This window comes from Ranitomeya variabilis, chromosome 6, assembly GCF_051348905.1.
Source record: "Ranitomeya variabilis isolate aRanVar5 chromosome 6, aRanVar5.hap1, whole genome shotgun sequence".
Taxonomy (NCBI): domain Eukaryota; kingdom Metazoa; phylum Chordata; class Amphibia; order Anura; family Dendrobatidae; genus Ranitomeya; species Ranitomeya variabilis.
Window position 1 is genome coordinate 115,079,668 of NC_135237.1, and position 15,072 is coordinate 115,094,739.

Below are 15,072 nucleotides of genomic sequence, written 5' to 3' on the forward strand. Positions count from 1 at the left end.
CTTAGGAGTAGTGGAGGCAATACAGAGTCAGTCATGATTAGTGTTGAGCGATACCGTCCGATACTTGAAAGTATCGGTATCGGAAAGTATCGGCCGATACCGGCAAAGTATCGGATCTAATCCGATACCGATACCCGATACCAATACAAGTCAATGGGACTCATGTATCGGACGGTATTCCTGATGGTTCCCAGGGTCTGAAGGAGAGGAAACTCTCCTTCAGGCCCTGGGAACCATATTTGTTGTGATTCGATTATTTGGCTCCCCCAGTGGTCGCTTGTGGTACTGGTGTCTTTGAGCTTTTCACCTGTTTCTATCAGGATGTGGGAGTTTCCTATTTAGCCTTGTTCCTCAGTCATTCCAATGCCGGCCATCAATGTAACCAGAGTCTTTCTGTTGCATGTACCTGCTCCCAGTCTGCTGACCAGCTAAGTTGGACATTTCTGTCCTTTGTCTATTTTTGTATCTTTTGTCCAGTTTGCACTTATGTGATTCTCTGCAGCTGGAAGCTCTTGTGGGCTGAAATTGCCACTCCGGTGCCATGAGTTGGCACATGAGTTTAAGGTAATTTCAGGATGGTATTTGATAGGGTTTTGTAGCTGACTGCGAAGTCCACTATTGTATCCTTCTGCTATCTAGTTAGTGGGCCTCGCTGTGCTAAATCTGCTTTCATACTACGTTTGTCTTTTCATCTTAACTCACCGTTATTATATGTGGGGGGCTACTATCTCCTGTGGGGGATTTTCCTCTGGAGGCAAGCCAGGACTGTGTTTCATCTACTAGGGGTAGTTAGCTCTCCGGCTGGTGCGAGACGTCTAGCGAAAACGTAGGTACGTTCCCTGGCTACTATTAGTTGTGTGTATAGGTTTAGCATCGCGGTCAGCTCTAGTTTCCATCACCCGAGAGCTTGTCCGTTTTTTCTATGCTTCTGATGTTCCCCTGCCATTGGGAACCATAACAGTATGGCCGGCCAACATGTTTAATCTATGGGCTGAAGCAGGAGAGAAAAGGAACTGTGTGAAATGTTTTTTTTTTTTTTTCCCTCCCTCTGAAGTTGCACTCCAGCTCTAATTGCAGTCTCCTGCTTTCCTCTCCTCTTAACCCCTGAATGGCTCAGATTTTATCTGTTGAAATATGGATCTCCAGAGTCTGGCTACAAATTTGAATAATCTTGCTGCTAAAGTTCAGAATATACAAGATTTTGTTATACATGCTCCTCGGTCTGAACCTAAAATTCCTATACCAGAGTTTTTCTCCGGAGATCGATCTTGTTTTCTGAATTTTAAATACAATTGTAAATTGTTTCTTTCTCTGAGATCTCACTCTGCTGGAGATCCTGCACAGCAGGTTAAAATTGTGATTTCATTATTGCGGGGTGACCCTCAAAATTGGGCATTTTCATTGGCACCAGGGGATCCTGCTTTGCTCAATGTGGATGCGTTTTTTCTGGCCTTAGGGTTACTTTATGAGGAACCTAATTTAGAGATTCAGGCTGAAAAGGCCTTGATAGCCCTCTCTCAGGGGCAAGATGAAGCCGAAATATATTGCCAGAAATTTCGAAAATGGTCTGTGCTTACTCAGTGGAATGAGTGCGCTCTGGCGGCAAATTTCAGAGAAGGGCTCTCTGATGCCGTAAAAGACGTCATGGTGGGGTTTCCTACGCCTACGGGTCTGAATGAGTCCATGACAATGGCTATTCAGATTGATCGGCGTTTACGGGAACGCAAACCTGTGCACCATTTGGCGGTGTCTTCTGAGAAAGCACCAGAGAGTATGCAATGTGACAGTTTTCTGTCCAGAAGCGAACGACAGAATTATAGACGCAAAAATGGGTTGTGCTTCTATTGTGGGAATTCAACTCATGTTATATCAGCATGCTCAAAACGAACAAACAAAGTTGCTAAATCCTCTGCTATTGGCACTTTGCAGTCCAAGTTTATTTTGTCTGTGACTTTAATTTGTTCGTTATCTTCTATTGTCGCGGATGCTTATGTGGATTCTGGTGCCGCTTTGAGTCTTATGGATTGGTCCTTTGCCAGGCGCTGTGGGTTTGATCTAGAGCCTCTGGAAGTCCCTATACCTTTAAAGGGTATTGATTCTACACCATTGGCTAGTAATAAACCACAATACTGGACACAAGTGACTATGTGTATGACTCCAGACCATCAGGAGGTGATTCGCTTCCTTGTGTTGTTTAATCTACATGATGTATTAGTGCTGGGATTGCCATGGTTGCAAACCCATAACCCAGTCCTTGACTGGAAAACAATGTCTGTACTAAGCTGGGGATGTCAGGGAAATCATGGGGGCGCACCTTTGGTTTCCATTGCTTCGTCTATTCCCTCTGAGATCCCGGCTTTTTTGTCTGATTATTGTGATGTTTTTGAGGAGTCTACTCTTAATTCTCTTCCCCCTCACAGAGATTGTGATTGCGCCATAGATCTGATTCCTGGCAGTAAATTTCCTAAGGGTCGTTTATTCAATCTGTCTGTACCTGAACATGCTGCTATGCGAGAGTATATTAGGGAGTCCTTGGAAAAAGGACATATTCGTCCTTCTTCGTCTCCTTTAGGAGCAGGGTTCTTTTTTGTAGCCAAAAGAGATGGTTCTTTGAGACCTTGTATTGATTATAGACTCTTAAATAAGATCACAGTCAAATATCAGTATCCTTTGCCATTGCTGACAGATTTATTTGCTCGCATTAAGGGAGCTAAGTGGTTCTCTAAGATTGATCTTCGTGGTGCGTATAATTTGGTGCGAATTAAGCAGGGGGATGAGTGGAAAACCGCATTTAATACGCCCGAGGGCCATTTTGAGTATTTGGTAATGCCTTTTGGTTTGTCAAATGCCCCTTCGGTCTTTCAGTCCTTTATGCACAATATTTTCCGTGAATATCTGGATAAATTCATGGTTGTGTATCTGGATGACGTTTTGATTTTTTCGGATGACTGGGAGTCTCATGTTCAACAGGTTAGGAAGGTTTTTCAGGTTTTGCGGACCAATTCTCTGTTTGTAAAGGGTTCAAAGTGCGTATTTGGGGTTCAGAAGATTTATTTTCTGGGGTACATTTTTTCCCCTTCTTCTATTGAGATGGATCCTGTTAAGGTTCGGGCAATTTGTGACTGGATGCAGCCGACTTCTCTTAAGAGCCTTCAGAAATTTTTGGGCTTTGCTAATTTTTATCGTCGATTCATAACTGGTTTTTCTAGCGTGGTCAAGCCTTTGACTGATTTGACTAAAAAAGGTGCTGATGTTGCCGATTGGTCTCCTGCTGCTCTGGAGGCCTTTCGAGAGCTTAAGCGCCGCTTTTCTTCTGCCCCTGTGTTGCGCCAGCCTGATGTTTCACTTCCTTTTCAGGTGGAAGTTGATGCTTCCGAGATTGGAGCGGGGGCGGTTTTGTCACAGAAAAGTTCAGATGGTTCAGTGATGAGACCTTGTGCGTTCTTTTCTCGAAAATTTTCGCCCGCCGAGCGAAACTATGATGTTGGTAATCGGGAGCTTTTGGCGATGAAATGGGCATTCGAGGAGTGGCGTCATTGGCTTGAGGGTGCTAGACATCAGGTGGTGGTCTTGACTGATCACAAGAATTTGATTTATCTTGAGTCGGCCAGACGTCTGAATCCTAGACAGGCGCGCTGGTCGTTGTTTTTCTCTCGGTTTAATTTTGTGGTCTCGTATCTGCCAGGTTCTAAAAATGTGAAGGCAGATGCCCTTTCTAGGAGTTTTGAACCTGATTTCCCTGGTGATTCTAAACCTACGGGTATCCTTAAGGATGGGGTGATATTGTCTGCTGTCTCCCCTGACCTGCGACGTGCTTTACAAGAGTTTCCGGCGGATCGGCCTGATCGTTGTCCGCCTGGTAGATTGTTTGTGCCGGATGAGTGGACCAGTAGAGTCATCTCGGAGGTTCATTCTTCTGCGTTGGCAGGTCATCCGGGAATTTTTGGTACCAGGGATTTGGTGGCTAGGTCCTCCTGGTGGCCTTCCCTGTCTCGGGACGTGCATACTTTTGTGCAGTCTTGTGATGTTTGTGCTCGGGCCAAGCCTTGTTGTTCTCGGGCTAGTGGATTGTTGTTGTCCTTGCCTATTCCTAAGAGGCCTTGGACACACATCTCTATGGATTTTATTTCTGATCTCCCTGTTTCTCAGAAAATGTCTGTCATCTGGGTGGTGTGTGACCGTTTTTCTAAGATGGTTCATTTGGTACCTTTGCCCAAGTTGCCTTCCTCATCTGAGTTGGTGCCTCTGTTTTTTCAGAATGTGGTTCGGTTGCATGGTATCCCGGAGAATATAGTTTCTGACAGGGGATCTCAGTTTGTGTCCAGATTTTGGCGGGCGTTTTGTGCCAGGCTGGGCATTGATTTGTCTTTTTCGTCTGCATTTCATCCTCAGACGAATGGCCAGACGGAGCGTACTAATCAGACCTTGGAGACTTATTTGAGGTGTTTTGTGTCTGCTGATCAGGATGACTGGGTCACCTTTTTGCCGTTGGCAGAGTTTGCCCTTAATAATCGGGCCAGTTCTGCCACTTTGGTTTCCCCTTTCTTTTGCAATTCAGGGTTCCATCCTCGTTTTTCATCTGGTCAGGTGGAATCTTCGGATTGTCCTGGAGTGGATACTATGGTGGACAGGTTGCATCGTATTTGGGGGCAGGTGGTGGACAATTTAAAGTTGTCCCAGGAGAGGACTCAGCATTTTGCTAATCGCCATCGTCGTGTTGGTCCTCGTCTTCGTGTTGGGGACTTGGTGTGGTTGTCTTCCCGTTTTGTCCCTATGAGGGTCTCTTCTCCTAGGTTTAAGCCTCGGTTCATCGGTCCTTATAGGATTTTAGAAATTCTTAACCCTGTGTCTTTTCGTTTGGACCTCCCAGCATCCTTTGCTATCCATAATGTTTTCCATCGGTCGTTATTGCGGAGGTATGAGGTGCCAGTTGTGCCTTCTGTTGAGCCTCCTGCTCCTGTGCTGGTTGAGGGTGAATTGGAGTACGTGGTGGAGAAAATCTTGGACTCCCGTGTTTCCAGACGGAGACTTCAATATCTGGTTAAGTGGAAAGGCTACGGTCAGGAGGATAATTCTTGGGTTTCAGCTTCAGATGTTCATGCCTCTGATTTGGTCCGTGCCTTTCATAGGGCTCATCCAGATCGCCCTGGTGGTTCTTGTGAGGGTTCGGTGCCCCCTCCTTAAGGGGGGGGGTACTGTTGTGATTCGGTTATTTGGCTCCCCCAGTGGTCGCTTGTGGTACTGGTGTCTTTGAGCTTTTCACCTGTTTCTATCAGGATGTGGGAGTTTCCTATTTAGCCTTGTTCCTCAGTCATTCCAATGCCGGCCATTAATGTAACCAGAGTCTTTCTGTTGCATGTACCTGCTCCCAGTCTGCTGACCAGCTAAGTTGGACATTTCTGTCCTTTGTCTATTTTTGTATCTTTTGTCCAGTTTGCACTTATGTGATTCTCTGCAGCTGGAAGCTCTTGTGGGCTGAAATTGCCACTCCGGTGCCATGAGTTGGCACATGAGTTTAAGGTAATTTCAGGATGGTATTTGATAGGGTTTTGTAGCTGACTGCGAAGTCCACTATTGTATCCTTCTGCTATCTAGTTAGTGGGCCTCGCTGTGCTAAATCTGCTTTCATACTACGTTTGTCTTTTCATCTTAACTCACCGTTATTATATGTGGGGGGCTACTATCTCCTGTGGGGAATTTTCCTCTGGAGGCAAGCCAGGACTGTGTTTCATCTACTAGGGGTAGTTAGCTCTCCGGCTGGTGCGAGACGTCTAGCGAAAACGTAGGTACGTTCTCTGGCTACTATTAGTTGTGTGTATAGGTTTAGCATCGCGGTCAGCTCTAGTTTCCATCACCCGAGAGCTTGTCCGTTTTTTCTATGCTTCTGATGTTCCCCTGCCATTGGGAACCATAACACATATTAATGTGTAAAATAAAGAATTAAAATAAAAAATATTGCTATACTCACCTCTCCGACGCAGCCTGCACCTTACCGAGGGAACCGGCAGCGTTGTTTGCTTAAAATTCACGCTTTAACTTCCTTACTTGAAGTCCCGGCTTGTGATTGGTCGCGCGCCGCCCATGTGACCGCGACGCGACCAATCACAGCAAGCCGTGACGTAATTTTAGGTCCTTCAGGATTTTAAAATTACGTTCCGGCGTTGTGATTGGTTGCGTCGCGGTCACATGGGTGACGCGACAAATCACAAGCCGTGACGTCACGGGAGGCAGGAGACGCGCGCATTTTAAAATGCGCGCGTGTCCTGGTCGCGTCGCCCATGTGACCGCGACGCAACCAATCACAACGCCGGAACGTAATTTTAAAATCCTGAAGGACCTAAAATTACGTCACGGCTTGCTGTGATTGGTCGCGTCGCGGTCACATGGGCGGCGCGCGACCAATCACAAGCCGGGACTTCAAGTAAGGAAGTTAAAGCGCGAATTTTAAGCAAACAACGCTGCCGGTTCCCTCGGTAAGGTGCAGGCTGCGTCGGAGAGGTGAGTATAGCAATATTTTTTATTTTAATTCTTTATTTTACACATTAATGTTGTTTCGATACCGATACCCGATACCACAAAAGTATCGGATCTCGGTATCGGAATTCCGATACAGCAAATATCGGCCGATACCCGATACTTGCGGTATCGGAATGCTCAACACTAGTCATGATCCCTCACAAAAAAGTAGGTTAGAGCATTCTTGGGAATCGTGGAGTACTACAGGTTCGTCCCTGTGTTCACTGTGGTAGCAGCTACTCTAACTGATTTCCTAAAGGGCACAAAAATCGAAAGGCCTAAGTGGTCTCCGAAGCTGAGGGAGCCTTACAAGATCTGAAACTAGCTCCCTGTAGGCAGTCTGTCTTGTGAACATTGTACCTCTCCAAGGAGTTCATAGTGCAGGCTTATGCATTGGATGTTGGGCTAGGGGCTGTCATATCTCAGGAGGTCAATGGAGAGGAACACCTGATAATCTACTTGGGTTGAAAGCTTTACTCATGTGAGAAGAACTATTTCATCATGTAAATAGAATGTTTTGCTATCAAACGGGCATTAGACACTCTAAGGTATTACTTGTTGGGCCAAAAATTTAGGCTAGAGTCTGCCCATGCCTAACTAAGATGGATGCAGGAGAGAAAGGGGTACAATGATCAGGTAACTAGGTGGTTCTTGGCTTTGAAATATTTTAAGTTTCAGGAAGAGCATAGGCCTATGAAACTACATGGAAGTGATGATGCTCTATCAAGGGTTCACTATTTGATTTTTGGAGGGGCCAGACCCCTGGGTTTCGGCAGAGGGGAGGTTATATAGGAAAGCAGGTGGTAAAGTCATGGATGAGAGGTATGTGTCACCGAGGTGTCTAGCCTTGGTAACATAAGTCCCAGATTTAAAGGTTCCAGCAATAGTAGGTTGCTGGGAAGTTTTTATTGGAACTGGATTTTGAGTCTAGGTTTTAGGAGCACCCAGAAGATCTTGGGTAAAAAGGATCATACCTATATCTCCAATTCAGGCTTTCCAGGTGCTTTATTAAGCAGCTGAGCTGTCTTTGCAGAGATTGCCGTCCAGGTCTCTTCTGCTCTGCACTTTTCAGTAAATCACTGCACTCCTGAAAACCAACGATGTTACATACAGTCATGGTCGAAAGTGTTGACATTTTTATTCCAAAGGGTGTGCAGCCAAATATTAAGTTGAGGGTGCCAACAATTTTGTCCTTCCCATTTTTGAGGTTTTGTATGAAATTATGTTCAATTTGCCTTTTTTCTGTGTTTTTTAGTGTTGTTCCAATACACAAAAAGGAAATAAATATGTGCATAACAAAACATGTGTAAATGCAATAATTTTCTAGGAGAAATAATTCATTTTCTGGAATCATTTAAAGTGTGCCAACACTTTTGTCCATGACTGTATAAAAGTGATTTGAATAAAATAAGGCGCCCACTGTTCAAACCAAAGAAAATATGCATCACTGTACTCATGAATATATAATTCACTATAGTGCACCTTACTACCACTGAGAATATAAATTAGTTACCAGCCATGTGCCTCCATTATGAATATAAATTCATGGGTCACGGACACAAATGAATATAGCAGCGCTGCTGCCAAAATCTGCCCTCCGCCCGCTACCTTTGCGCTGGCTCTGTGACAGAGGTGATATGATAATTTCATTGTTGTGGCGGCTGCATCGTTCATCAGAAGCTCAACCGGAAGAAGGCAAAGCAGCAACTGGAAGCATGGAATGATCAGAATAGAGATTGCTCTTTTAATTTTCTTGCTTTACTATGGGCAGTTGCTCTACCAATTGCTCACCCCTCTTTCCTCTATCCCACGTCCCATTAATTGTTTAAACAAGATATTTAAAAATATAAAAGTAAAAACACAAAGCTTATTTTTTTCTTACAATAATATTTGCTTAAATTCAGAAAATCCCAAGTACAAAACGCCTCCTAAATACTATTGATCTCGCAGAGAGCTAACAACCGAAACTACACAACTGTTACATGATTTATCTGGCACACTTCAAATGTAATTTTACCTCCTATATAATAGTATGCATTAACTACACTGAACAAAAATATAAACAACTTTTTTATTAATACAACTGACCTTTTTCTCTCAAATATTGTTCGCAAATTTGTCTAAATCTATGTCAGTGAGCTCTTCTCCTTTACTAATATAATCCCTCCAACTCACAGATGTCAAGATACTGATTAGGCTACTTTCACACTAGCGTCGTTTGGCCTCCGTCGCAATGCATCGTTTTGGAGAAAAAACGCATCCTGCAAAAGTGCTTGCAGGATGTGTTTTTTCTCCATTGACTTGCATTAGCGACACATTGCGACGGATTGCCACACGTCGTATCCGTCGTGGGACGGATGCGTCATATTTTGCACAAAAAAAGCTACATGTAACGTTTTTTTGTGCGTCGTGTCCGCCATTTACGACCACGCATGCACGGCCGGAACTCCGCCCCCTCCTCCCCGGACCTTACAATGGGGCAGCGGATGCGTTGAAAAACTGCATCCGCTGCCCCCGTTGTGCGGCGCTTTCAACGCTAGCGTCGTTGCGTCGGCACGACGCTAGTGTGAAAGTAGCCTAAGACAGTATGATTGTACAGGTGGCCACAATAAATGAAAATGTGCAGTTTTACAGTATTGGAAGGGTCCACAAGGAGGCAGAAAACCAGTCAGTATCTGGTGTGATCACTATTTGCCTCACGCATTTGTAGTGTGAACATAAAAACGGATATTTTGAGTCCATATTGAAATATACAGAATACATTCAAACCATGCAAGAGCAGCATTGCTGGTAATACATTTACAGACAATGTTCATTGTGACACAATCTTGAGAACTGTTTTCTGAAGATTTTTACCTCACAAATAGTTCTATGTTTGTTGTTTGTTATTGTAAAACATGGAGGTTTATTTAACCTCTGTCTGCTGTGAACTTATGTAATCCTTGGGAGCATTTATATTGTGTGGGTTTATTACCCATTGTCTGTTGCTTACCTATATCTCTGATTCATTTTATCTGAAAAGCTGGCCACTTGAGGGTAAAGGTTGAACCAGAGTTATACATAGTGCAAATCACTATATAAGGCCAGAGAAACATGACTAAGATAGAAGCAGAAAGTTGTGTACCTGTACGTATGTGTGTATACCTGCATAAGTGGGGACGCCCATGCAGGGTTGTGAATTTTCCTGGGGTTCTCGGTCTTGCTGCTTGCTTCTCTGATATTCCAGATGGATGATGTTTAAAAGCCCCTTGGCGATGATGTGAGTATATGCACTTAATCTTTATATGTATTTAACCTTTGTATGTTAAAATATGCAAAGGTGTACGCAATCATACTATTCCTTTAATTTAGTACTTTGAAATAAAATTGCATTATATCGCAAGTACTAGCCTTCTTTAAAGCCGAACCAAACCTTAGTGTTAAAAACTTGGCAACACATAATTCGGCGTAGTTGGCAGGAGGATACACAGAAGGCTCAGAAGTTTTTTAATAACAGGACTCTGTGTGATAGTGTGATATTGCGTAAAACATGCCTCTCTTTAAGAAAAAGGTGGCTTTGAGTGAGTCTATTGAGATTCCAGGTTGGGAACAGGCTCCCTATCATATTTTGGCAACCAAGTGGTCGCACAGGGCTGGTTTGGGTGAAGCATCAGTCAAATGTTTGAAGGATGCTGAACCTGTTGATGTGGTTGCATGCTTACAGAAAATGAAAGTGGAGAACTGTGAATGGCTCAAAATGTGTCCAATTCAGTCATGAACCTGTGGTGATGGAGGTATTTCCTACCTTGATAATCCAGAAACCACATGTGGGTTGTAATATGCTTGATGTTGTGGCTATGGCATTGCAACATAAATAGCTATCTGAGGCGGACTTGCCGCCTAATAAAATACCGTGGTTTACATTGAAAGATTGTGCTTAGAGGTTAAAGGAGAAGTGTAACACCCCAGGGTCCTGGTTCTTACAGTGGCATTGCATTCCTCATGGGGAGAGTGAAGTCACGCTTGGAAGCGAGCGAAGATCTCTTTCATCAGGTAAACTCAAGCATACAACATGTTCACACTCCAGGCCAGAAGGGAGAGCTCTAAACCCGGGTTAAGGGGAACTTCCCTATTTATACATTCTGGCCTGGAGGGAAAGTCAGTTGGTGAGAGGACAGTGAAGCAGGAAGATGTGCTAAGTGGGAGCTCCCTGTCAAAGAGAGAGAGAGAGATTGCCAGAAGGGAGCTTGTCGAGGAACATCAGCTAGGCGGAGCTGGTATGAGAGGAGTATAGCTGAGCAGATGTGGGAGTCTGCAACTCCTGGCAGGCAGTGAAGAGAGATAGAGGACTGAGGTTCCGTGCAGCCATGAGAAAGAGCTGCAGCTCCTGGACAGAGATAACACAGAAATACAAAATGATTTGTAGTGAGCGTGCAGGAGAGCGAAGCACAGGCGAGTGACACCTGGGGAGGACATCTACGATTGGGCTACCTCCCTGCAGAGTGCAGACACTGGTAGCCGGAAGAACAAGGTCGTGAGGGCCTTCAAGACTTACAGCAGAAACCGGCAGGACAGCTGGATTTCACGTCACCTGTCTGCCCCAATGCCCAGGAGGCACAGTGGCACATAGAGCCCAGGTCGTGTTAGAGACCCTATAAAAAGGCTCGAGCCACCTGTCATATGGGTTTCCTATCCTTCTTGGAGGACAGAGAGAACTGTGAGGACCTTGCCAGAAGCCATAGGCAGTAAGGGATTACAACATCACCGCGCTAATAGGAAGGCTTCTAACTCCACCTGGTAAAGGGGACTCTAAATTTGCTTCCAAGCCGGCCGGACCCTGCCTGTACCTGTGATCTGGTGCCCTGGACTGCGGTTGCTTGAAGCCTATAGTAAACCAGATAAAGAGACTGCAAACCTGTGTTCTCTGTTCTTTACTGCACCACTCACCATTCTCATCTATACACCGGGAGCCCTGGGGACCTACTTCATCTGTGGGAAGACATACCATCCTAGCTGCCATAACATCACCCCTGAGGACCCCTTTAAGCAGCATTGACCCCCATTGACCGAATGCCACAGGTGGCGGCACGAACACAAACTTTATTCTAAATCCCCTTAAAGACTTTCCCTTTATTTGGGCGCCCAGGGCCACGGACTGGGTAGCAGCCACCGTGACATCCCCTTTATGTACCGGACCCAGTACTGAGTACTCCATGGCCCTAGAGGGCGACTCAGAAGGTCATGAAAATGCTACTTAACCCCTTCATGACCCAGCCTATTTTGGCCTTAATGACCTTGTCGTTTTTTGCAATTCTGACCAGTGTCCCTTTATGGGGTAATAACTCAGGAACGCTTCAACGGATCCTAGCGACTCTGAGATTGTTTTTTCGTGACATATTGGGCTTCATGTTAGTGGTAAATTTAGGTCGATAATTTCTGAGTTTATTTGTGAAAAAAACGGAAATTTGGCAAAAATTTTGAAAATTTTGCAATTTTCACATTTTGAATTTTTATTCTGTTAAACCAGAGAGTTATGTGACACAAAATAGTTAATAAATAACATTTCCCACATGTCTACTTTACATCAGCACAATTTTGGAAACAATTTTTTTTTTTGCTAGGAAGTTATAAGGGTTAAAATTTGACCAGTGATTTCTCATTTTTACAACAAAATTTACAAAACCATTTTTTTTTAGGGACCACCTCACATTTGAAGTCAGTTTGAGGGTTCTATATGGCTGAAAATACCCAAAAGTGACACCATTCTAAAAACTGCACCCCTTAAGGTGCTCAAAACCACATTCAAGAAGTTTATTAACCCTTCGGGTGTTTCACAGCAGCAGAAGCAACATGGAAGTAAAAAATTAACATTAACTTTTTAGTCACAAAAATTATATTTTAGCGAAATTTTTTTTATTTTCCCAAGGGTAAAAGGAGAAACTGGACCACGAACGTTGTTGTCCAATTTATCCTGAGTACGCTGATACCTCATATGTGGGGGTAAACCACTGTTTGGGTGCATGGCAGGGCTCAGAAGGGAAGGAGCGCCATTTGACTTTTTCAATGAAAAATTGGCTCCAATCTTTAGCGGACACCATGTCACGTTTGGAGAGCCCCCGTGTGCCTAAACATTGGAGCTCCCCCACAAGTGACCCCATTTTGGAAACTAGACCCCCCAAGGAACTTATCTAGAAGCATAGTGAGCACTTTAAACCCCCAGGTGCTTCACAAATTGATCCGTAAAAATGAAAAAGTACTTTTTTTCACACAAAATTTCTTTTAGCCTCAATTTTTTCATTTTCACATGGGCAACAGGATAAAATGGATCCTAAAATTTGTTGGGCAATTTCTGCTGAGTACGTTGATACCTCATATGTGGGGGTAAACCACTGTTTGGGTGCACGGCAAGGCTCGGAAGGGGAGGCGTGCCATTTGACTTTTTGAATGGAAAATTAGCTCCAATCGTTAGCAGACACCATGTCACGTTTGGAGAGCCCCTGTGTGCCTAAACATTGGAGCTCCCGCACAAGTGACCCCATTTTGGAAACTAGACCTCCCAAGGAACTAATCTAGATGTATGGTGAGCACTTTGAACCCCCAAGTGCTTCGCAGAAGTTTATAACGCAGAGCCGTGAAAATAAAAAATAATTTTTCTTTTCTCAAAAATGATTTTTAGCCCACAATTTTTTTATTTTCCCAAGGGTAACAGGAGAAATTGGACCCCAAAAGTTATTGTCCAGTTTCTCCTGAGTACGCTGATACCCCATATGTGGGGGTAAACCACTGTTTTGGCACACGTCGGGGTTCAGAAGAGAAGTAGTGACGTTTTGAAATGCAGACTTTGATGGAATGCTCTGCGGGCGTCAGGTTGCGTTTGCAGAGCCCCTGATGTGCCTAAACAGTAGGAACTCCCCACAAGTGACTCCATTTTGGAAACTAGACCCCCAAGGGAACTTATCTAGATGTGTGGTGAGCACTTTGAACCCCCAAGTGCTTCACAGAAGTTTATAACGCAGAGCCGTGAAAATAATAAATGTGTTTCCTTTCCTCAAAAATATTTTTTTAGCCCAGAATTTTTTATTTTTGCAAGGGTAACAGGAGAAATTGGACCCCAAAAGTTGTTGTCCAGTTTCTCCTGAGTACGCTGATACCCCATATGTGGGGGTTAACCACTGTTTGGGCACATGCCGGGGCTCGGAAGGGAAGTAGTGACGTTTTGGAATGCAGACTTTGATGGAATGGTCTGCGGGCGTCACGTTGCATTTGCAGAGCCCCTGATGTGCCTAAACAGTAGAAACACCCCACAAGTGACCCCATTTTGGAAACTAGACCCCCCAAGGAACTTATCTAGATGTGTGATGAGCACGTTCAACCCCCAAGTGCTTCACAGAAGTTTACAACGCAGAGCCGTGAAAAAAAAAAATAATTTTTCTTTCCTCAAAAAAGATGTTTTAGCAAGCAATTTTTTATTTTCACAAGGGTAACAGGAGAAATTGGGCCCCAATGTTTGTTGCCCAGTTTGTTGTGAGTACAGTGATACCCCATATGTGGGGGTAAACCACTGTTTGGGCGCACGTCAGGGCTCGGAAGGGAAGTAGTGACATTTGAAATGCAGACTTTGATGGAATGGTCTGCGGGCGTCACGTTGCATTTGCAGAGCCCCTGATGTGCCTAAACAGCAGAAACACCCCACAAGTGACCCCATTTTGGAAACTAGACCCCCCAAGGAACTTATCTAGATGTGTGATGAGCACGTTCAACCCCCAAGTGCTTCACAGAAGTTTATAACGCAGAGCCGTGAAAATAAAAAATAATTGTTCTTTCCTCAAAAATTATGTCTTAGCAAGTAATTTTTTATTTTTGCAAGGGTAACAGGAGAAATTGGACCCCAACAGTTGTTGCCCAGTTTGTCCTGAGTACGCTGGTACCCCAAATGTGGGGGTAAACCACTGTTTGGGCGCACGTCGGGGCTTGGAAGGGAGGGAGCACCATTTGACTTTTTGAATGCAAGATTGGCTGGAATCAATGGTGGCGCCATGTTGCGTTTGGAGACCCCTGATGTGCCTAAACAGTGGAAACCCCTCAATTCTAACTTCAACACTAACCCCAACACACCCCTAATCCTAATCCCAACTGTAGCCATAACCCTAATCCCAACCCTAACCCCAACACACCCGTAACCACAACCCTAACCCCAACACACCCGTAACCCTAATTCCAACCCTAACCCTAATCCTACCCCTAATCCCGACCCTAACCTTAATCCCAACCCTAACCACAACTGTAACCCCAACACACCCCTAACCCAATCCGTAACCCTAACCACAAGCCTAATCTTAACCCTATTTCCAACCCCAGCCCTAATTCCAACCCTAACTCTAATTCCAACCCTAACCCTAAGGGTATGTGCCCACGTTGCGGATTCGTGTGAGATTTTTCCGCACGATTTTTGAAAAATCTGCAGGTAAAAGGCACTGCGTTTTACCTGCGGATTTACAGCAGATTTCCAGTGTTTTTTTGTGCGGATTTCACCTGCGGATTCCTATTGAGGAACAGGTGTAAAACGCTGCGGAATCC